General features: G+C 42.0%; 1 protein-coding gene across 6 annotated transcripts in view; it reads left to right on the top strand.

Moving 5' to 3' along the window:
- Positions 1 to 620: 620 nt before the first annotated feature.
- The window catches only part of TANC2 (tetratricopeptide repeat, ankyrin repeat and coiled-coil containing 2), a 154,540-nt gene continuing 133,842 nt past the window's right edge, over positions 621 to 21,318 (top strand). For 4 of the 6 annotated variants that reach the window (XM_033078950.1, XM_033078951.1, XM_033078949.1 and 1 more), the window contains exon 1: positions 1,172 to 1,257. The gene's annotated coding sequence lies outside the window, so the exon portion shown is untranslated. Of the gene's footprint in view, positions 698 to 1,171; positions 1,258 to 1,614; positions 1,708 to 21,318 lie in introns of those variants that run through there. The other 2 variants (XM_033078947.1, XM_033078948.2) reach the window with 2 other exon arrangements.

The following is a 21,318-nucleotide window of genomic DNA, read 5'->3' as shown; positions in this document are numbered from 1 at the left end:
GCTGCCAGACTGGAGCTGCCAGAGGCCTGTTCCTGGCCTGTGGAGCTGCCCTGGAACGTGCTTCCTGCTCCCTTCCCCCGCGGGCAACTCTCTCTCGCAGCTCACAGAATCATACAATGATTTGGGTTGGATGCGACCTTGAAGGCCATCCAGTTTGAAGCCATTTCCCCTTGTCTCTCTTCAGCTTTCTTGTAGACTGCCTTCAGATACTGGAAGGTCACAATTAGGTCACCCTTGGTTTCTTCTCCAGGCTGAGCAAAACCAATTCTCTCAGCTTTTCCTCAGAGCAGAGCTGTTCCACCCCTCTAATCATCTTGGTGCCTCCTCTGGACTCCTTCCAATAACTCCATGTCCTTGCTACGCTGGGATCCCGGGGCTGGAGGCAGCTCTGCAGGTGGGGTCCCACCTGCTCGGGGCAGAGGGGCGACCCAGGCAGGATACGATCAGCTTTCCGAGCTGCGAGCACGTCCCGTTTCTCAGCAAGAACCGCCGCCGCGTTGCCCCCTCCCCGGCGGATCCTGTCCGGCAGCCGCCACCCCCGCATTGCCCCCGCCCCAGGGCACCCCGCCCGCCTCCCCTCACAGCGGCTGTGGCTCGCCGGGCGCGGGCGCTGCTGCCCCGCTCCCGCCCGGGGCTCAGTACAGGCGGCAGGCTGTCGGCGAGGCGCATCCTTCGCCGCCTTCCGCAGCTGCGCCAGGTATGGCCGGAGAGGAAGGGGTGGGGAGGAAAAGGAAAGGAAGGAAAGGCAATGCACGCAGCGCGGACCCGACAGCAACCGCCCCCAGCATAGGCTGCGCTTTAGAGGAGCGCGGCGCGCCTGTTCTGTGTAGCCGTGCCCTCGTCATGAGGCCGCGCTTGGCCGCGCCCCTCCGTGCGCTCATGGGGGGTGGTGGGTAGGGAGCCCCGGGAGCGCGCGCGCCCGCGCGCCCCTTCCCTTCCCCGCCCTCCGCGGGCTCCCGTGAGGCGGCGGTGAGCTCGGATCGACCGAGCGAAGGCACCGAGGCAGGGGAGAAGAAAGAGGTAGAGGAGGAGCGGCGGCCCCCGGCGAGGCCGCGGCGGGCACGGACGGGCGGAGGGGGCGCTGTAGCGGGCGGGAGGGCGGCGAAGGAGCCGCCGAGGAGGGGCGAGCCCGGCCGCCCCCCGCCCCCTCGCCTTCGGGCGCGCGCTCGCCGCGGCGGCGGCGGCGGTTCCTGGCGATGCGGTGAGAGGGAGGCGCAGCCGCGCTCTGCTCGGGGCCGCCGGCAGCCTCCGCGCCAGGTAAGCACCAGCAGAGCGCCAGGCGCAAGGGTGCGAGTGAACCCCCGCGGCCCCAGATGGGGGTGGGACACGACATGGATACGCCGTGAGAGGACAACGCCCGGCCGTGTGTCAGGGGTTGGGGGGGGGGGGGGGGGGGGGGGGGGGGGCGGGGGGGAACGAGTGTGATAGCGCGACCCCGTCACGCCCCTCCTGCGGGCGGGGACGGGGCTGAGGGGAGCGCAACGACGGGGCTGTTGTGGGGGGCTTCCTCCCCGCGATTCCCGGGCAGGGGGAGCCGGCGCTGTCGGTGCCTCGCTGATTCGACTGGGATGCGGCGGCGAGCGCCGGGAAAAGGCGGGGTCGGGCGAGCAGCGACGTTCCCCAAACTGTATTTCTTCAGTGAGAAATTGACTATTTTGTTTAAAAAGAGATCGACTGTGTTGTTTGAAAAGCAGGCGGCGTGCAGGGGTAGGTGATCGCTGTTTATTCCGCCCTGCGGAACGCCGATCCATCCCCTCGGGCCCGCGGGAGGCTGTAGAGGGAGGCCGTGCTCGCACCGCGTTTAGCGGGAGGTGCCGCAGGTACCGCACACGCGATGCGAACACACACCGCCCTCGCCCCGCTGCTGCGGGGACCGGGAGGGTTAAACCCCCTCCCTCTGCGCCCTCGGAAGGGGGGAGTAAGGCGTGTGGAGTCTAATGACACACTGTATCCCTCCGTTACGGGCGTGGGTTGGTTGGTGGGGGCTAAAATGCAAAAAAGCAATGCGAGATGATGAGGCAGACGGCGCTCAGATGGGCGTTTTGGAAGAAAAAGGCAGATTCTCATTCCCATTTGCTTTGGGCAGTTCCGGAGCTAGTGTCGGCGACCTGTTTTAGACAATGATGCGCCAGTATGGGTTTTAGGCTTTTATGAAGGTGAAAATAGTGCACGGAAAATGAAGTATCTGGAGAATTGAAATAAATGATGGAGGCTGATTAGCAGTGCTGGGGAGTGCAGCATAGCTACGATATAGGAGCGAAGGCAAATCAATGTTGGATTGGGAGCAGAAGAAGAAATACGGCAAACGTGCTGTGGAGAGCAACAACATGGCCAGGAGACCCTGCCAGACCCTGCATTCTCAGGCTGGAGCTTGGAATGTTTCCTGCAAAATGCTAAAGGCTGGGTGTTGTCTGTTTTCCTTATTTAATCCTCAGAACTTAATTTCCACACCTGTACCTGGAAACATCCATTCCTATGGCATGAATTAAAAAGGAAAAAGGAGATGGTGTAATAAGTGCATTTTGGTTGGAATGTTTTGAATTGGATTTGCTGGCTACGGTCACATGGGGTTTTTTACTGCTTGGCGAGAGACACCTTTGATTATGGGCAGTTGGTGTGGAGGAATGCTTACCTAGGAAATGCATGACAGACCTGTGGTTGAATGAAGGAAGTACAATATATTGCCACTTGCCATGATCAAAATCTCTTTTTTTGGCTCTGGATACAAACTAGTGGTGGAAAGAGAGCAGTAATGCTTAAGGAAAGACTATCTTAGCCAGTTCAAGGTCTGTGGCTTTTATGACTCTTGGGCTTCTAAGAAAATAAGTTGCTTAGAGCTGTGCTTCTCTTTTTTGTGGTGATTCATCCTAAGGGCATCCTACTTAGTGAAAGACCGTGTACTCCAAATTTACCCCAGTTTTGTTGGAGTGGCAGGGTCGTATCCTGTTTGAATGTCTGCTGTGGCCAAAGAATATTGGAGCGTACAGGCCTGCAATGTAGACTTGTAATTACTGTGTGAATTACTGGTTGTGTATTCAGGGTAACTGGATGACTAATGTAATTTTATAAAATCAACTCCTTATCAGTATTGATTGCCTTATAGCAATTCCTCTCTTGTTCTAATCTTTCTGTCTTTTCCATTGGTTTTCCTATGATCCTTTGTGAACTTCTGGGTTGTTTTAAATTAAAGGTTACATACACTAGATGTACTTTCAGTTAAACCTGTAGAAATACCAGTGATATATATGTTGATGTTGAGAAATCCATGAGGGTACCTGTTATGTGCAGGGAATTTTTATAAGACGATTGTTTTAATACATTACAGACAAGCATCCCTTACTTCCTCCTTGCAAATTCTCACTTATTAATGACCATAAATGCAAATGGTTTAAGGCCCAGGTATGTATCATGCACAGCATTATGCACACTGTACTCTGAGTTTTGCAGGTGTGGGCTTATATATGTTATATATATGTGTGTTTAAGAACACTTTGATGTCAGGCCTGCTTATAATCTTGCATTTTGTTTAATTTCAGGATGCTTGCTGAAATCCATAGTAGTATATCATGCGTTTTTGTTAGAGTGCAAAATTAAAACAAGAAGGAAGCCAGAGAATTAAAACAACCCCTTGGTACATTAAAAACAAAAAACTGGACCTGTGATCCTCCCAAAATTGTTCATGGTTTTTCTCATTAAAAAAAGAGAAGGACTATGTCCTTCCTTGTGTTTCATCAAGATTTGCCTTTTCTAGAGGTGGTTAAACATGAGATCACCTGAGAGCCTGTAATCCCATGTTTTGCACAATTAAAAAAATCATCTGCTTTGAAATTTTTTCAAAAGCAAAATCCTTATTTCTTGTCTCTTTGATGTATAAATATTGATTTTTTCCAACTTTTGAGGATGAATTTTCTTTAGAGTACAATGGCTATTTCCTTTGACAAGGTAATTTCCTTTGACATCCAGACAAGCAAATGGCTATGAGTGTTGTTTCTTGATGAGGTTAGGCAGATTTTAAAAAGGGGTGCCGAATCAGTAACCTCATCCCCGTTCTCCCACCTGCAGCATTGTGGATGCTCTGTCATGTGCTGCGTTGAACTTTTGAGCAGCTGTTGTGTGAATGACAGCTATTTATTTTGTGGAGTTCATTTATTGCTCAATCAACAAACTGAACCTGACCTGTGGAATGTAAAAGCGACAGGAGGAGGATGCAGGAGTAGGAAATAGAGTGGCTGGGTTTGTCTTTTATGGCAGCGGTGAACTCTGTCAGTGGTTGATGCCAGTTGGGAACTTGTGTCTGGCATATTGCACAAAGCCTTAAAATGGCACCTTTTGGTGTACAGGAAGTGAATGGTTTATGTTCAGCACTCCACAAATACTCGCAGTCTTGCTGTCTTTCTTACATCATTGGTTATAACCCTCGCAGTCAGCCTGATTGGTAATTTCAGGTTGTCTTGTGCTTTGTTTCCAATGTGATAAATATGCGCCCACCTCTAGGAATTCTTTCAGCATCCATGGGACATGTGAAGCTCTGTGGTGGCAAGGGCATGGTGACGTTGCCAGTAAGGGTTTTGGGAGGTTACCATGGTTGTCAGTGGTAACAGAACTGAGCCCACTGGTTGTTTTTGACTCTTGCCATTCAAGTTTTCAACCAAAACATGGCCCTGTGTGAGCTACTGTGAAGAAAATTAGCTCCAGCCCAGCTCAGAATGGCACCTTCATTTTATCTTGAAGGTGGAGAATGTGCCTGTTGCACTCACTGGAGATAAATTAGTGTTTGGAGCTCACTGCACCTGCAAATACTTGATCCAATGAACTGAGTCATTTGTCTCTGGTTTATTTGCCAGCTGGATTTTATGAGCTTGGAAAAACAAAATTCTAATGATGTTACTTAGAATGGTTCCAGTCCCATTATTGTATGGGACTAAAATGCAGTTGCTTGTTTTAAATTAATTTTAAAAGTGATTACTTTAAATACAAACTCTACATTACTTAGAGGAGATAGGGCTTGTTTTATGGACTTGCATTATAAAGGGAGAAACTGGGAATTTAAAGCCTGGCCTTGAAATTATCCCTTGTGAAGCCGTCCCATCTCAAAGTTCCTCAAGTTTCTACTTCAGCAGCCCGAGATGAAAGGATCTAGTTTAGCAAGGATGCTAAACACATTGCAGAGGAATTTAGCATGGAATTGCCTGTGGGATTCTGATGAGAGAGGAGAAGTTACTTTCCTAGGTTGTGCATAAAAACACTGTATTCTGGGTGCTGTGGTAATGGGACTATAGTATTTGAGCTCCTCAGGAGGAGAAATCTTTGAATAATCTGTTGAGTTCCCTGAGCAGTCTGGCTTTCTTCCCAGATAGCATTTATTCCCTGTCTTTCCAAAATTCATCAAATAACAGAATTTGTACTGTGGTGTGAGAAACTCTACCTTGAAAAATACTCTGTAAGAGAATATTGATTTGTAATGATAAAATGTAAAAAGTACCATGCACTTATTTGGCTCAGCTTTGGGTTTGTGCCATGTTTCGTCATTATTGGATTTTGAAGGAGCCATTACTTATTCATGGCTTTTATAAAATGTATGCAATAGTTGGCTTTCTGTGTATTCTGCATAAGGCAAACTTTGGTGTTGTTTCCTCAGTGATTTTCAGTAAATTTTGGTGAAGTTTTTTCCTGCTCTGAATGGAGGGCATTTTTACTACAAATGATACTGGTTTTGAAATTAAAATTTGGGTAGTGTTTTATTTCCCCCTTCCTCTCCCATCCACCCTGTTGCATTGTAAAGATGAGGATTATTTAGCTTTATTGAAGAAGTAACCTGAGGTAGGAATCCTTAAGAGCCAGTTTGGCAGAGGCACATGTAGATACTTGAGGAACACACAGGATCCCGGTGAGTTCGTGTTACTATTCCTATACGGGCAGGTCTCTGCATGCTGCCAGAGCCCTGGTGCCGCTGAGGAGCGATGTTGTGCGAGCTAATGGCAGGAAAGTAATCTGGGAGAGTGGTGGTGTCTCTTGAACTGGCATCAGTAATGAAGAGAGTGATGAATCATGCATGTTGAGATTTCAGCTCTTAGCAATATTTGTTATTTATTTGTCCTTTATGAAAAGAACGTATTTGTGACCGAAGGAACATCTTCCTGAGCAGACTGGGAGCTCTGCAGGGTGAGGGCTGGCTTGCTGTTAATTTCGCTGTTTGGCTGCGGAGGGATTTTGTTGTAAGAGATCTTTCAGACGCGTAATTTCAGAGCCTTGGAGCAACTTGTTGCTCATTAGTTGTTCACTTGTACTTAATGAGAAAGAATCAAGTGGTATGTTCAGAGTGAAGGTCCTGGGGTAGATGAATGATCCTTTCTTGCACCACAAGCAGTTCCATTCATAGTGCCCCATTTCACAGAAGTTACTGAAAAGTCATCTGATGAGCATTTGTGACCTTACTGTGCTGATCAAAGCAGAGCAGACTCAAAGCTGTGTTTGTTCCTCGCTGTGCTGCAAGTTGTGTGCAAATACCAAAAGTGTGTCTGCCATTATCTTGACCTTCCCAGAGCTTGGAAGAATGGAGACAAGCCCTCTTGCTGCTTTTTCCTCGAGTATTTAATTTGTAAATTTGTGATCATTTCTTTTAGAGTGGGTTGCATGTGAGACAGCAGATGTATGCTTGTCATTTGAAATCACTTGTCTTTACATCCAGATTTCCATATGTTCTGGTTTTCTGCCATTGGACTTAGCTGACTTGGTTTTCAAGGATCAGATTTACAGATTTCCCTTTGCAGTTTTCCAGTGTGTAATAGTTGAAGCTCATATCACACCGCTAATGAAATTCAGCTGACTACTTGAACTACATCTTTTACCCTCATCTACAGGGAATATTTTTAAGGTTAAAATATAGAATAACTCAACAGTTGAGGAAAATTTCCCGAATAACAATGAATAGGGTAAATGCATCCGTTTCCTTACTTTATTGGTGAATATTCAATTGTCTTATTTTTAATTACATCAACTGTATTTGCTAATTGTGGTTGAATTGTAGTGTTCTCATATTTAAGATTTGTAATGGTTTCAGTTAATGAAAGTAGTGTTTTGGATAGGTGAATGATTACTTGCAATGCAAGTCACACCGAGTATTTTTTATTAATTAAGAAGTGTGAGAAAAGAGGTGGTTAATTTGTATTTTATCATGGGGAACTTCTTGTTTGCTTATTTTCCTTTTAAATATTTTGGGTATTGTTTGATTTTCCCCTTCTTGTCTGTATGATTTCCATGGCAGGCACAATAGTATTTGACAGATTGCTGCTGTGTCTGCATATTCAGATATTTTAGGCAAAATGCTTTTATAAAGTAATCACTAGGAAATACCTCTGCTGCAATTTGTATTTTTTATATGCCTTAATGAGTAAGGCTTGTATATGAGTGTGAATGGTTTCCTATTTTTTTGTGTTCTCTTCAGGTGGCTTTTTTTAAAATTTGTGTTTCCTTCATAGTTTGGACGAGAACCTTGATAAGCACATATGAAACAGAGAAATCATCAGTGTATATGAAAAATACCAAAATTAAAGACAGCGTAAAATATATTTCAGAATGGGAGTTTGAATATTTGTGATGTTGGTGGTTCAGAAAGCAGTTGTGCGTTGCCTCTAGTAGGCTGAAGAGCATTAACTGATATTCTTGAAAGTGTCTTAAAATGTCATTGGCGGTGAAACGATTATGGTCTCTTCTGTTCCTGCCAGTCACCTTGTTGGTAATCCGGACTTCTCTGGAGGTGAATTTTCTGTCCTTGAGTTGTGGAATGTGAAGCTCATTGAGTGGGATCCTGTGGTCAGTGTTTTAACTGTTGACTTAAATATTGGTAGCAGTATAAATACTGTATTGATGGGCTCTGATGCCATGCTGAGCATTTCCAGTGGGCTTCCTCTGGCTGAGGTTATGAAATACTGTTTCTAATGAAGTCAAAGAGAAAATACAAGGAAAACTGGGAATTGATTCCTGATCCTGTATCTGGAGGTATAAATGTTGGAGGATTTAGATTCTTTCTGCATTTGTTAGATGGAATATTGCTTATTGGCTTTATTGTTTTAGAGAAGCAACACAAAAGAAAATAGGACTTATCTTTTATTGCTGTTTGAGGAAGTTTTGCCTGCCCTGTCCCATCATCCAGCTGGTGATTCCTGCTGAAAGCTGCTGGTTTCTCAGCTGTGGTGAACCCGATGTCTGGGTGTAAGGTAAAAAGAATGATCGCATTTTACTGCCTTCCTCCTCGTGTTCTTGCCCTGAAATTGCTCCACTGGTAGGGCTGATCAAGTGGGGTTAATAATCCTTTTTTGTCCCACCAGTCTGGCACAGGAGATTCTGGTGCAGCCTTTTTCCATGAATAAAAGCGAGCTCCTGCTATTTTAACTTCTTGGGTTGGATCTCCTAAAGTTGGCATTTTTAATGAAGAAATACAAGAAAGTGAAGGAACCATGTGCAACCAGAGTGTGCTGAGCAGTGAAGTGTGTGTATCTCTGTGGTTGGTCCTTTTATTTACCTCATTAGTAAGGGATGATTTTCCCTTTTGCGTTATCTACCGTTGTCTCATGTAGGATTATTCTCTGTCTAGAACTTATTTTTGATAGTAGGGGTGCCCTTAATGTTCCAGATACCAGTGTGAAGAGGCCTAATAACAAGAAGATAAAGGTACAGAGTACTTTTGTAGAAATGAGTTCCATGTTTTTAATGCTGAGAGGTATCAGTGGGAAAGCCTGTACGTTCTGCAGCTCACCCAGGACTGGGGGATAGCAGCATTTATTCAATTAATTATTTAGGCTGCTTGGAATTTGAAATTGGTCAAAAAAGTGTTGTGTTTTCAGGCCTAATATCCCTGTGCTACTCCTGTTTCGCCAGGCTCCATCAGAGCAGGCACATTCCTGGTTCCCTGTCTCAGCTTTGCTCAGTGTCTCAGCAGAAGATCTGGGAGCAGAAGGGGTCAGTGACTGAGCAGATAATTGGAATGGCCTTAGCCGGCCCATTCTGCAAGTACTCTAGAGGAAAGTGTTCAGCAAAGGGGAGTTTAGCAGGCAAACAGGTAAACAACTTTTTATCCTTCACAGATTTTTATGCAATAGAATATCGAAGGGTTCTGAGAAAGGGAAAACCAAAGTAAAAGAGTGAGGATAGATTTTTAGAAATCAGTGATGCTTGGAGAAGAAATACAAAAGGGAACGTGTGTGTAACTTTTATGAGAGTCGTTAAACTGCGCCTGTGGAGAGGTGCAGATGCAAGTGGATAGTGTGATTTGAGTTATCAAAATAAATGCTTGTGCCTGCAGATTTTGCTGATTTATCTCAGCTTGCAGGCCGTGGTGTTCTTCATGAGACTTTATTTTTAAGGATATTAGCAAAATTATCTGTGTTATGACAGGTATTCTGTGTGTGTAGCTGTGTACTGCTTGATCTGTTGCTTTCTGTGTAAGTTGGGCTCTACTGCTGATTATTTTCCCAGCAACTTTTGCAGTTCTACATAATCTTAGTTTAATAGATCATTTACATTTTATGGAGGGACAAATTCCCCATTTTCTTACCTTAATGGGTTTTTCTCCTCTTACTCAAATGATTTTCCTATTTAATTTTTGGTGTAAGATTTGATTAGAGGACCCCAACTCACTTTCCTGCTGGTTCACACAGTTGTTAGTATGAGATACTCAGCTTCACAGTTAGAACCTCTGTGTTTGATTGAAATCTTTCTGATCAGCTTTTCATTGGCCTTTGGTTAATACCTGCATGGGGGCCATGACATCCCTTGTTTTCTTGTCTTCAGGAGTGGGGATGTAGTGTAACAGGCACCATGAAAGAAAGGACTACTGTTCTTTGAAGGCTGAAACTGTAATGGAGCTACATGTGCCCACCCGCTTTCTCTTCATACTGGTAATATCATCTCTGTCTTGATTTATAGAAAATGAAGAAGCTGTAATGCTAACAGCAGGCAGTGCTACTCCACCTCCTCAGCAGAGGTGGAAAGGACCATCTGGCACTATGTGGGTAGCAGTTATCCCAAAAAGTAATGACAGTGGGAGTTCTTGCCAGTTACAAGTTGTGATCACAGGCCAAATGGTGTCATTCTAAATCAGTGTACGTTTTCCAAGAGAAAGAGATGCAAGTATTTATTTTTGCCAACTTGAGAAGTATTTTCAGTTATGGGGGGCTCTGCTGGGGTTTTAGTCGCTGGCATTTGAGAGAAAGTGTGAGGGGGATAAGTCAGGAGTATGGCTGTGATGCCTGCTAGACCAGCTCCTCGGCACTGAAAAAAGTTGGCCTTTTTTTTGTATTATGTAAACCTCAACTTGATTAATCCATGAAACTGAGGAATTTTTTACTGACTGTATAATGGAGTGGTCTGTTGATTTGGTTTGGACTTTGCCCAGTGGGTACCGAAGATCTGAGTCCTTGTCTTTGGCACTACTAACTAGTCTTGAACAAATTGCTACTCTAAAATGAAAAGAAAAACTTTGTAATGACGTGAAAAACTTGCTATTTTGCTTTTAGAAGCGCTTCGGTATGGTGGCCTGTGGTATTTTTGTCCGAAAAGTTGGATGTGGCGCAATCAGAAGTGCTGTGTAGTGGCTACAGAACTGGCTAGCAGGTTGCTTAGTAACCCAGATGGAGGAATTGAGAGTGTACTGGTAAAACCTGTGGATGGCATTGGCTTTCAAGGTGTTGCAGGGATAAGAAGAAAGGATTGAAGTCAAATGGATCTTGAAAAGTTGGAAGCTTAGGGTATGAATAAGTTAATTTCTCAGCATTTATTCTGAATAAAAACAGTCAGCACTATAAATACTGAAGAACAGGAGCAGTACAAAGTGCTGTAAAACATCTGAAATGAAAATTGAAAAATATCATTTGCATGTACACAGAGCAAGGGAAATTTAGAGGGAATTGTGAATTTGTGCCCTTTTTCAGACCTAGGTTCTAGATGTAGACTTGCTCAGATTCTGTCAATACCATGGATCAGTGTGGAGAAAATTTCTGCACAGACAGAGATAGGCTTTCAAAGAGGGCTTTGGTCTTTATGAGATTTCTGGGTAGATGTAACTGCTTTCCTGTCAGTCTACATTGTCTCTGGCCAGGATCTTCCCAGCCCCTGCATAGCTGTAGCTGCAGGAATTCTCATAAAGTGTCTAAGCTTTGCTTCAGACTCTGATTTCGCTGATTTCTTTGTGTGGTGGCTTTGTTGTTACTGTTTTGGTTTTTTTTTTTAAAATTGCTTCTGCCTCTTGTAAATGTCCAGAAGCCCAGCTTACCAAATCTGGTCAATAAAGGTTCTGTCCAAGCCTACTGAATACACCCCTAGTCCTTGCACTGAGTCAGTTTTCCGTGTTGTGTTACTGTAGTTTGGATCTTTGGGAGTAGAAATCAGAGTTGAAATTGGTGGATACATGTGCAAATTTTTTAAGTGAGTTGCAAATGTTGTTTTGTAGGTGCATGCGATGGTTCTGTAATCTGTTTACCGAATTATTTCTATTAAGAAATGGTTTAAGTCAGATATGAAGACACCATTTTGGAATAGTCACCTCAATTACTTAATTTTTTGTGACAAGCTTCAACCCTCACATAAACCAAATCCGTGGTATGGTTTGTAGATGCCTGATGTAACTGTATACTGTGTATTTTCCAACGTTGCTTGGTTATAATGAAAATTTTGCACTAAGAAAATGCTTATGATTAACTTAAACTTTTGCATTGCTTCTGTCCTCACAGGCAGCCAGAAAAGCAGATCAGGCCCTACGAGGAGCTGGCTGTCATCTTTACTGGTGACATGTGCATGTGTTTTTGTGTAGTCAAGGTTTTTGACTCCCGCATAACCACTAAGAATCAGATGCAAATAAACATTCTTCATAAATGGAGGCAAATGGAAAACCTTTCCAAGTTTGGATAAAACAATCTTTAAAGGAAGATTAAATCATGTAACATAAGCTTATTTAGCTGTTCATCATTATCTGGAAATTGAGCAACCATACAAACCTTCCAAGGGATGAATCTGTCTTTAAGTACCGTGTACTCTGGGTCAGTTTTCCTCAGTTTAAAAGTAATGTAATATGCAGAATAATCTTGTAGTATTAATGATTACCTGTTTAGCTGCGGATGCAGCAGAGCTGAGTGTGGATGTGGACTTTTATTTACCCTTCTCAGATGTCACATTCTGCCACCTGTGCTCTTGTGTCTGATGGATGCGAGTGCGCTGGCTGCCATGTGCAGTTCTGGAATTTGGGCAGCTTAAACCTCTCCTGTCAACCGTCTATGGTATAAATCCCCAGATTTATATCTGCTGGCACTTTGCTCGTAGTCTAGACACTTGTGCTGAACTTCTGAGTAAAGCCAACCTGCCTGCTTACATTCAAGAAGTGTCTTTCTGTATTGTATTAAGAGCTTATCCATATGCTTCAGGCTTGGAGCGCAGGAAGTCTGCTGGCAACAGGCCTGCTATTCCATTTTCTGAGCTCACGCTCCTTGTGAATAGTCAGGACGAATGAAAAAACAACCTTAAAGCACGATGAGTTGTTGTCTGACTGATTTCTAGGTAAGTTTTGCAAGAAAATTTGGAGAGATATTAGTATTGTGTGTAAGAAATGATGCTGTGTGGCTGGTTGTGGTGTAAACTGCAGGGTGCGACTGAAAATGAGATTGAGCAGTGTATAGGGGCATGTTTGGGAAAGAACAGTCTCCACCTGAGCCTCATTCACTGTGGTTTAGGAGAAAACATAATGGCTATTAATTGGAACAGGTTTCACTGCCGTGAAAAACTACGTATGTATTTCCTTTTGAGACTGGATATGCTTGGTCATTTATCATTAGAAGGAACATCTGGTCTTGATTTTTACAATTAATTTTGATTAAGAATTATTTTTTATATATTGTTTTATTTTGGAACATTTTATGTACAATATGTAATGCTTTTTAATGAAGATTCGAACTTTTTTTTTACCTCTCAGACTCTCTTCCAGAGAAAACAATAATTTTGGTTCCACATAAATTGTATATAGTGACTTTTGAGTTCTCTGTAAGATAAAAACCCCCAAATCTCCTTGAAACTAAGGCCGACAAAACTATGGCTATAATAAAGCACTTGTTTCCTGACTGTCAAGACTGGTTTTGTTTGTGAGACTTTCCAAACCTGGGCTAAACTTTAAAAGGGTTTTGGTTCTCTGAGGATTTTCATGACATGCCAGCAAATAGAATATCCAAAAGAATATCCTGAATTTAATAAACAACAACAAAGGGAATAAATTCTGGAACCTTTTCTAACTCTCTGCAAGGGCACAGAGTCTGGCTCCATGACTTCAGTGTATAATAGATGCAACTAGACCAAGCTAAGAAGATGTTAAAAAATAAGCCGCTAGTAACATATAGAATTTTATATATAAATTGATCTTTGTGATTTTTTGGGAGAAATAGCTTTTTTTTGATACAGTCCACGCTAGTGTATGTTAAGGCAAATAGCATCTTTTCAAATGCTCTGGAGGGTCTGTGTAGGAAGCAAAGTTCAGTCTCAGCCTGGAATTACTTTGGATAATTCAAAGGAACTACAAAATTGTTGTGTAGGGAGCCTGTTTGTGTTTTTAAGATGCTCTGTAAAAGATCATTCACATCAAAAATAACTAGAGAGAGCCCAGTAAAAAGGCCTGTGTGTCCATTCTCCCTCTTGAAAAAAACCTGAGTTTCCATTCCTGGTGTCAGGTTGTTGTATCTGAAGTGCTCGTGCTAGGGAGATGTGATCTGATTTTTTTTTAAATATAAAACAGAAATAGTAAATTATTATTGGAAATATAAGTACTTAATAAAATTTAGTTTTATTATTTTCTTCCAAATAAGAAACCACCTAAAATATTAATCACTTCATTTACATGTTTAATGTGCCTAATTTGGAAAACTGAAAGATGCAATATTTACTGCTGTTTGCCTTTTAGATAAAGATGTGTCCAGATTTCATATTGTGTTATTTGTGTACCTCTGGGACTTCTAGATTTTCCTTGAGGAGATGGATTTTATCTGTGTGCAGCTTGCTAGCAGAGTTTTACTAAACAGTACGTAGAAATACTATAGGCAAAAACGTGGACTAGCCTGGAAATATAGTAAGAAAGCTCCAGAAAGAACCTGGTATTTTTTCAAGTGTGTTTTGTTTGTTTTCCTCCAAAAGTTGTTTTTACCCAGTACAGATGGTGAGCTTTTGCATGTTACTCATTAGAGGAACATCAGCTTGGTTTTCCTTCCTTTATTTGTGCTCTTCCTCTTCCTCCTCCCTCCCCCTTCTCATCCTGCTGTTGTTTTATCTTTGTAGCATTGTTGAATTGGAGTAGCGGGGCGCCAGGAATTGATCTCTGGTCCCTTGGGTGCAAAGTGAGTTGTGGGTGGGCAGCAGAGCCTTGGGTAGGACCTGCTGCACAAACACCACGGATTTCCCTTCTGCTGATGCGTGCTCACATCTTCTGAAAAAAACCCCCATTTGTATGAAGTCTTCCACCTCCTCATGCTTTGGTGATTTTTATCGTTCTGCTTGTTAGTAGTGGGAAGGATTTAAGAAGGGTTAACCACACAGAGAGAAGGTCCTTCCCAGTTTCCTCTTCCATCGGTGTGCAAACTTCTAAACCATTAAAAGCAGCCACGGTGTGATAATAAAGTAAGTGTATGAGAAATTATTCATCTTCCAAAGGGCACCAGTCTGTGCTGATGTGCAGGACTGAGAGGCCTTGAGGAGCGTGTTTGCTATTTGCAGTATCACCTTCAAAACACCCTTGGGCTGAGCAAATCTACTTTTCCTTCATCTTGTGAGCTCTCCCAAAAAGATGTCAGGTTGGCATCTCTACTCTAAGCGAGTCTGCTTTCTGGGAACTCCAGCTTCTGCTCTGTGTATTTAAGCAGGCTGAAAGGAAATATTTTTCTAGGATGGTAATTTCTGTATTTTTCCAGCATCCCTGGATACTTTTCCCTGCTGAGTTGTCCTGCCTGTCAAGATGACCCAGGAGCTGTCTGTGTGTGTGAGCAATGTGAGTTGCTCCTGCAGGTGCAGGTCTGTAAAAACCAGGGCTTATATTTTTCACTATTGTCTTGTGCATCCTGAGGGTGAAGGAAGATGAGCAAATAAATTATTGGAGAACTCAGGTAGTGAGGATGACATTGAGGGAGAGAACACGAACAAGGTGTTTCTGAATTTGTAAATGTGTTTCCTGAATAGATAATCACATGTAAATAAATATGTGGCTAGGCTGGTGGGAGGAGTAATTGGAAAGTGGTAAACTTAGTAATAATGTATTTTGAAAAGCTTGTGTGAAAAAGGCTCCTGATCTCCTAATGGAGAATTTAGAGAGAACAAAAGCTCATCAGAAGATTAAGACTGACTTGGTTGAGGGATTTAGAAGTCAAACAGGATTTTGACACATTTATACATGTCCTACAAATGCCAGTCACAGTCCTTCTGAAGAGGATGGATCGTTGCACTTGGGGTGACTCACTGTCAACGGTGGATGAGTGTGCAGCTGCTTTTTCTCCTTGAATGTACATATGTTGCCCTTTCATGGCAGCTGGGATCAAAGGTTTTAAAAATTATTATTATTATTTTCAGATAAATGTGAGGAAAGGAATTTTAAATATTATGTAATACATTTTTCACAAGAATTTGTTCGCATTATGTGTGTGGGGCAGTGGTTAAGGGGGTGGGTGCTGCTGGGACTGACCTGTAAGGAATGTAGTAGTGTATATGTTTGAGATGAAAACTGCCTGGTGTTAACAGATGCATTTCTCTTATTGCAAGGCAGACAGGCTTGAGAGTGAATTGGAATGCGAATTAGCATTATTTTTCTAGACACCCTCAGAGAAAAGATTATAGGTCACCTTTTACTCTAAGCAGCATCTTCTCAGTGGATGTTTAGTGGAATTTCACATCTTTAATTATTAGCTGAGTAGAGCAAGCTAGTAAATCTCCATGACTTTTTTCCCCCAAGTTCTTCTGAATTTACCATGCTGTCTATGTGTATTTGTAATAAGGTCTTAGGGACTTGGTCTCTTGTTGACTGCAACCTTTAACAGAAAATTTTATATGGTTTCGCTTTTTCTACCAATTTGATATACTCCTTTAAAATCTTTTGTGTGTATGCATGTATATGTATTTATACCATAATTTCTATTCTGCAGTAGTCTGGAAAAATGTAACAAGACTACATTTAGAGAGGACTGAGTAGGATGTCTTAGCTGGCAGGGGGGAATGGGGTGCTTGAAATGGCTCCAGAATGGACTGGTAAAGATTCCCTCTTTTCCCTGCTGTCTTTTTGGCTTATTTTAATTTTTGCTAGAAACTGAGCTCATTTTTCATACGTTTGTCTCATTTAACTTTTTTCTGAAAGGACACGTGCATAGAACCTGTTCCACAGGGAACTTTTGTTGCTCCAACCTGAGGAGGTATCTCAACACCTGTCGCTGTGCTGCTTTAGCTCAGAACCCTCTGAGGAGATAAAATAACCCCAAGGATATAAAATATGTATCTCAAAGCTCTTTAATCAGCTTCTACAGAACAAACCAAGAATGTCAAAATCTTTTCTTTGTTCCTTCAGAAAACACAAGCAGAAGTCAAGTACTCAAACACTACTCTTCTTCCCAGTCCGTTTTCCTCTTTGTAAATACACCATGGGAAAGCAACCTAGAAATATGTGAAGGTAAAAACACTTGTCAGGAGAGAGAAGTAAGTGCACATAGGGGAAAAAACTGGAAAAATTAAACAGGGTTGAAGAGGGGGAGAAATGGACCTTTAAGGGAAAGAGAGGGTGAAAAGAGGGGTCTTGGGGTTTTTTTTAAAAGAAGTATTTCAAGTATGTTGAATACTTTATTTGAATTAATTTGTTTTCATATTGCCAGAGGACAGAATTGTCTACAGTTGAATGAAACAGAAGTAACATCCTACTGACAGCATTCCCAGGGAGAAATACATACCCTTATAAGAAGTCAATCAAGCGTATTATATAGCTGAGGTTCTCTTTCAAACATTTCTTGTTTCAGCAAAATCAGAAGTGCTAAGGTTTAACATACACAAACAACTTGGGCTTTGGGTTAAAACAAGAGGAAAGACAGAAAGAAAGAACATACCTAACAAAGAATTTTTCATCGGTGAATCCACACTTACAGTAAAAGAATCAATCCTTTTTTTTGTGTTTTTAACAGTCTACTAACACCGCAGACCAGATCTTAGCTTTTGAGTGAAATGCAGCAAAGATAAGGGGTTTTAAATGAGAGCATTTCGCCTGACTGTCATTTATTTGATAGCTGGCTAACTGGTCCATGCAGGAAAACTAGGACTGGGCAGAAGTGGTTATTCTGCTTTTACGTCACTTCTTCAAGCCTTCCAACAAGGGAGCACGCAGTTGAATAAGTACTTGAAAGACAGGGCTTATTTATACATCTTTTATCTTTCATGATGTATATAAATGATACTTATCATAGGCCTGACTACTTCAGACAGTGTGTTTAAACTGTGAGTTACAAATGAAGCCATTGTATGAGTACATTTGAAATTACAGCACATAGCAGGCTTCAAAAGAATTCAGTGTTGTAAACACAAGCTCCCCTCCTCATACTGTCCTCCTCAGCTAACAACTATCAGAAGTTTCTGGTTTCATCCCACAACCGGCAGCAAAAATGGAGATATGCAAAGTTACAGTTCTGGCCAAAACAATTGTGCTTCCTCAGCCTGATGCAAATGAGAATTGAAAGCCCAGTGAGATTGTTTTCAACGGAGAAACCAGCTAGCCTTAAAGCAAGTGTTAGGGGTACACAATGGGAATCACAAAGTCCACAAAGCCTTGAGGAGCTAAACAGTAGCAGGCAGAAAACATTCAGACTGAGAGACCCAGAGTAAGCTGAGCACTTCCCAAGCGCAAGACTGAGTTACTTTCAGTGTGACTCCTGAAAACTACATTACCAGGCATAAGAAGCTGATGTTGAATACAAAGTACCCTCTTAATTTATCCCAATTGTAAACCAAAATATTATATCGGCCTCAGGAGCCTTGCCTTTGGCTCAGAAGTGCCTTAGTCACTTCATTTGGCTGGTACAGGAGCTTTGGAAAAACCAGACCTGCAATTTGCTTTGCTGTGCTCAGTGTATCAAACACCCCTCCTCCCTCCTTTTCTGCACAGTCCTTTCCCTGGTTTCACAGAGAGCCAAGTGAAGATGGGTGGTGGTGATGCTGTAGTTCCAGTGCTTTTCTGAGCCCCTCTGGCTGCAGAATGCTTGGGGACACTGTTCTCTTTCATTCTGGGAAAGGAAATGCTCTGTCCCTGACTCATGGATAGAGTCAAGGAGTATCAGAAAGTGTGTATCAAAGTCAATGATAACACAGCAGAGCTGAATACAGCAGTGTTGGTTTGGGATTTTAGACAAAGCCTTTACACCCTCCCCCATTTTTAGCTTCAATAAAACTCTCACAGTGAGGGGTGACTCAACTGAGTCAACAGTGAACCTAAAATTACTCCTGCAGTGTCAAGCTGAGGTCTCTCCTGTTAAAAGGTTACTCTGCTCATGACTGACTTTTTGTATAATAATTAATTTTAATACACTAGTACACACAGGCACAAATAGTGAGGTTTCATTGTACTGAACGTTGTAGTGAGCAGACCCTGGCTCTTCAGCTGCTTCTCAGTCTCTTTCTTTACCTGACACAGCACTAGCAGTGATGGTGGTGTGTGGACACAGGGATATAAGCATGACACGTGGGATAAAGCTGTGCTATAAATGGCATTCTTGAATTTCAGCAATTTCACCCTTAAAATGGTTAGAATCCCGGGATGGTTTGGGTTGAAAGGGACCTTAAAGCTCATCTCATTGCAGCTTCCTGCCATGGGCAGGGTGGCCTTCCACTAGATCATGTTTAGTCCACTAGACCAGGTTGGATTGCATATATTTGAGCAGTGTTGTCAGAATTTTCTGTTTGGTTCTTAGTGAAATCCCTGGCAAAGCCTATAGAAGCATTGAGAGGATGGGAAAAGGTGTGGGATGCTCCAAAGGCCTGCTGTGTTAGCTGTCCTTTCAGTGTCATGGTGTCTCTGAACCATTAAGTCTTCTCGTCTAGGTATTTGCTGACATATTAAAAGTCAGAAAATTACAGCAAGTATCCAACCTTGAATTACTCTGGAAGGAAAATATTTTTCTTGGTGCGTCCTGATCATAACCCACCATTTCACATGAGAAGTGCAGGACCCAAACCATCTGGTTGGTAAACGACAAGTGATCTGAGATAGGGAAGGGATGGTGAACAGGTTGTATTCAGAGTCATTGAACATAGGATGGTAATTAGAGTGTGAAGGCATGAGAGAGGTGAGGCCTGGGGACCACCAGGTACCGTAACAACAAAATGGTAACATCTCCTGCCCCCAGAATGCTGCGGAAAAGGTGGTAAATAGGTAAGTTTGTAAATTTTGATAAATTAGATTAAAGATGCTGAAAAATTTGATCCTCCATGAATAGGTTGGAACTATCTGTAAGCAGAGAATAAAATGGGAGCTCCTTATAATTTTCATATAAAAGCAGGAGTCTGAGTTGTTAAGAGCAGAATGTGGATGTCATCTAGGTTTAACACCCAGGAGGGTGAATTTTTTTAAGGCACACATGATAAGCAAAAAAACCTTAATTTAAAACATGGTCAGTTTTCTGTTTTTTTTCATAACTCCATTGAGGTCTGGATGCTTTCCCATAGTTATTTAGAGTGATGATTATGAAGAAACTGTTGCCAACTTAAAAGATGGTAGAGTGGATGCTTGTTTAATACTGTTGAAAATCAGCCAAGACGTATCTAATTTTGGACTGGAGTGTTATGTTGTATGGTTTTATTTGTGGAATTCTTGATTTATCAATGGTCTACATTCCTGTGTAGTGAACTGTGTAAGTGCAGTCATTATGTATGGTAACATATGATTCAAATCTTTTAATCAGAGAATGTGAGGTTAAGAAGACAAATTCTTTGTCAAGATGGAAACACAAGACTTGTTTTCTAGATTACGAAGAAACCCAGGAAAATTAGGTCAGTCATAGTTACATGACAATATTTTAAAGAATGTTGTCATTTTCCTGATCTTTGATTTGTTATGTGACAGACATCATTAAAACACATGTTACTTAAAAATTTAGGCAAGTTAGAACTGGAATCAAGGTTATTTTTAGTCAGCATGCATTTTGTTTCCAACATGTATGTATGTGCAAAGAATTTAAACTGTGATTTGATTTGCTTCTAGAATAGCATCCAAGTTTACTCAGTTTATCAGATGAATACCAGCTGGTGCATCTGACAGCCAAAACTAGAAAAATAACCTTATTTAAAGATGGAAGTCCCTATTCATGAGACCATTTCAGAGCCTTTGCTTTCCAGCAGGACTGGTTGAGCAGCATGTTCTGATCATTGAAGTAGTTTTGGTTTTCAAAGACAGATGGTCAATGTGTTTAATGTCTCTCTATTAATGTTCTGTTGATAAAAGTATGAGTAAGTTGCTAATTTCTCTGAGAAAATATGATTCAACTGTTCAGATCAGGATGCGTGTGACCTGTGCTATGTTTGGTCCAGAGGCTTCAGATTCAGTTAGGTGAATTTTTACCTGCTTGCTTAGATTGAGGTGAAAAAAGGTTCCTTTGTTCACTCTAGGATGAATACAAAACTAGTCTTACTTCAGCCTTTTATTTGGAATTTTCTCAGTACTAATGCTCAGTATTTTCAAATATAGGATGGGTGGTATCAAGATATCTCAAGAGACTACTCAAACTTGTTGCTGTGAAATCAAACATTCTGGTATGATTTCAAACTGTGCAGTCAAGTTGCCATGGATGGCAACTTTTCTGGTTTCTACCTTGATTCTTAAAGCTTTAAATCTTTATTTCTTCATGGATTTTAGCCTGACAGAAAAATATTGCAGCTACAATGACTGTTGCTGTACCTGAAAGTATTCATTCCTTATATAGGCAGTTTTTTGTATTAGAGTGACAGGAAAGTGCTTAATTCTGACAGCTGAGAGTGTTGACAGTATTGGGATTTTTTTTTTTCATAAACCATTCTTACCTATTTCTGTAATTCCTACATTAGGTAGGAGCCCTTCTCTTGGGCAGTCATGCAGCTGGCTTTGATTTTATGCTTTTTTTGGTGCATTCATGCACTAGGGTATTAAAAAATTGAGTTGCGTGCCATATACTTATGGGTTTAATGGAATATAAGAAAAACTCTTTCTAAGAAATATTTGAACATCGATGTGAAGGATGTTAGAGGGCTGGCTTTTTGCTGTTTTATGCTTTGGTTGTTTTTAACACATTCTTCTGCAGAACTCAG

Source organism: Catharus ustulatus, chromosome 23, assembly GCF_009819885.2.
Source record: "Catharus ustulatus isolate bCatUst1 chromosome 23, bCatUst1.pri.v2, whole genome shotgun sequence".
Classification (NCBI taxonomy): Eukaryota; Metazoa; Chordata; class Aves; order Passeriformes; family Turdidae; genus Catharus; species Catharus ustulatus.
Note: the sequence above shows the minus strand (reverse complement) of the source record. Positions and strands in the feature narration are given on the sequence as shown.